Below are 3,150 nucleotides of genomic sequence, written 5' to 3' on the forward strand. Positions count from 1 at the left end.
AGATTTTATTTATTTATTTTACAGAGGGAGAGAGAGAGAACAAGCAGGGGGAGCAGCAGAGAGAGAGGGAGAAAGGGAGAAGCAGGCTCCCTGCTGAGCAGGTAGCTCAATGCGGGGCTCCATCTCAGGAATCTGGGATCATGATCTGAGCTGAAGGCAGACGCTTAACCAACTGAGCCGCCAAGTTGCCCCTGAAATAAAGTATTTTAAAAGAAGGAGGGAGTGAGAATCAATTTCAAATATAGCAGAGAGATCCAATGAGTTAGAAATAAAGAGTTATCTGTTGTATTTTTCAACTTGGAGATCACTGGCCACCTTGGTAAAAAGACTTTTGAGTTGGTGGCAGGGTGGGGGAGGTGGTTGTGGTGAGAAGAGCAGTTGAATTACATTGCAATGAGGCAAATGAAGTGGAGAAAGCAAGTATAGAATATTCTTCCAAGAAGCATGGCTTTAAAAGGAAAAGGGAAAATAGGTGATTATTACAAGGAAATTTAAGTTCATGGGAATTTTTGTTTGCTTTTCAAAGAGAATTATTTGAATATAGGTACATATGTGTGTAGACAAAGAGATGAATAGGTAGACAGATAGATAGATGATAGATAGATAGACTGTGGGGAAATTAGAGAGAGGGAGCATGAAGACACAGAATAAAGAGTAGCTAACTGGTCCCAGAAGAGCCAATTCACAGTGGGACCAAGAAATCAGGATAACAGAACGGACTTGAATGGGAGGGGAAAAAAATACACCTTCCACTGAAAATGGAAGGAAGAAGAAAGATTGGGTGTAGGTGAAATGTAGTATAGGTGGAAGAATAGTAAGCTGGGTAAACTCACATCTGATGACTTTAACTCCTGATGAACATTATCTGCTGGAGGCCGAGTAAGGGACTTTCAGAGACTAGGAAGATTTTGGGAGAATCACTGAAAGAAATGACAAGCAAAAATGATGGCCAAGAAGTATCAAAGACCCAGGCTGAGATTAAGGGCTATCAATTTGCCTTGAGATTTTCTCTTGTAGTACAAACAGGCTCTAGGACAAGAGCAGATGTGCAGATTATGGGATCATTTCAGATAATGCTTAGCCAGGAAGATTCAGTGAAAGAAAGAGGCGGTAAATGCTGGTGCCCCTCACTTAGATAGGAGATACATTTTCTCTGACTTGTTCTTTCTCCAAGAAGATAACTTAGAGTAGTAGAAAGGACAACAGATTGAGGTATCAGAGACCAGGGTTCTAGATGTAGCATGTACTATCTCTAAGACCTTGGATAAATCCTTTCCCCTTTCTGGTCCTCAGTTTCTCCATCCAGCCATGATGAGTTTGGATAGTCCTTTCCAGCTATGACATGCTCTGACTCCGTGAAGTATATGGTGATTTCCAGAGTTCACATCCAGAAAGTCTGGTAGAATGCAAGTATGTGTGGACATACTGTACTGCCAAATTCAGACACTGCAATTTGGCCCAATCCTCTCCTGTCTGACCTCTTCACTGATCCAGACCACCCCAATCTCTTAAATCTCTGAGCACAAAGATGCAGGCACAGGTCACTACAAGGCAACATCCAAAGCACCCAAGGTATTTCTAGCTAGCATCAATTACATGGCTCAAATCTCACCATGTTTGACATATTCAGAAAGGTAAAAGCATATATATACCCTTTACTCAGGAGCGGAGGGAGGCCAAATGTACCCTCTCGTTATAAACACCAATACATTTGTGCTGCCCCAGGCCTCTTAATCCTATGCTTTCATAGGCATTAAATTCATCCTGAAATGTAAAGTTAGAATGATAATACCCTCAACATTTAGGCCATAAGAAACAGAATGCTTTTCAGGGTTTCTGGCCCCCATGGAATATGTTAAGGCACTTCAAATTTAGTTGACTTGAAATTCTAAACCAAGATGAGGATTAACTTTGAGGTCACATTTCTCTTAAATCACATAAACCCTGTGACAGATTGGAAATATGAAATTTATCTTCTTCAAATGGTTAAAGGACCAGACGTATTCTTTCGCCTCTGAAGGGCTGAGGTAAAATTCTGAATGCAAGACTAGCACTAGAGCCAGTCTTGCGATCTGGGCTGGATTTCAGAATTTACAAATCTTGGATGAAGTATCTGACTGGACTTTTTCAGTGTTCTGCCATACAGGCTGGTGTTCTGTAATCTTCCTCAGCCCAGGACCTACATCTGCTCCCAGCCACACCTCTGTCTGGTGCACACATTCACTCATCTGTTTAGTCAGCCAATGTTATTATTATGAGTGCATAACATTATATTATGACTGCCTACCATGTGTTAGGTATTGCGCTCAGGTGTTGAAAATGCAGAAATAATAAGATACGGTGCTTGCATTGAAGGAGGACACAGGCTAGTGGTAAAGAGAGGCATAGAAATATACCATTATATTAAGAGAGAAAATCAGTAATAAGCATATACAGTTAAGACTCAGACCAACCTGGGTTTAAACTGTAGCTCAGCTATTTTTAGCTGTCAGACCTTGGGCAATTTACACATCTTCTCTTAGCCTTAAATCTCACTATACATTTTCAAAAAGGACAATGTCAGGATTTACTTCAGAGTGCTGTAGTCAGGATTAGAGGTTGGCATATAATAAATGCTTAATAGAGGTTACAGGTAAGATGGTGCTGCTGGTGTAAGTCTCTCCATTCATCAAGCTCAGCCACAACGCTGCCCTGTACCTCAGTGTGGCCTACGAAGCCAACTGCTACAATTATATGAAATTTTGGGTGGAAGAGGAAAAGAAGATAGCAGCTGAGGAGAAAAAGAAGCAGGATGAGCAGAAACAGATTGAGAGAGAACTGGCAGAAGCCCAAGATGACAGCTTACTAAAGTGAGCCTGCCTTCCTCTGGAATGTGTGGACGAATAAATCTTTCTCTGTTAAGTGACGAGAAAAAAGTGCTTAATAAATGGCAGCTATTGCTATTCTTATTGACAGTATTATTTACACGGATTTTTTCCTGTAGGTATGACTGAAGGAAGGCTCTACCCCCGTTTGAGTCGTGCCCTGAGAAGTAAGTTTTCCGATAAAGATAAGAAGGTAAAGGTAATTCCAGAGGATTAGAGATACATGAAAAGACACAGAGATATATGAAAAATCTTAGCACATGTGTGAGAATTAATAACTAAGCCG

General features: G+C 40.9%; 1 pseudogene; it reads left to right on the forward strand.

Annotated features, from left to right (window-relative positions):
• The first annotated feature begins 2,637 nt into the window (after nt 1-2,637).
• LOC102742314 (ATP synthase F(0) complex subunit e, mitochondrial pseudogene) lies at nt 2,638-2,867 on the forward strand (annotated as a pseudogene).
• The last annotated feature ends 283 nt before the right edge of the window (nt 2,868-3,150 follow it).

This window comes from Leptonychotes weddellii, chromosome X, assembly GCF_054177405.1.
Source record: "Leptonychotes weddellii isolate Sample4059 chromosome X, ASM5417740v2, whole genome shotgun sequence".
Taxonomy (NCBI): Eukaryota; Metazoa; Chordata; class Mammalia; order Carnivora; family Phocidae; genus Leptonychotes; species Leptonychotes weddellii.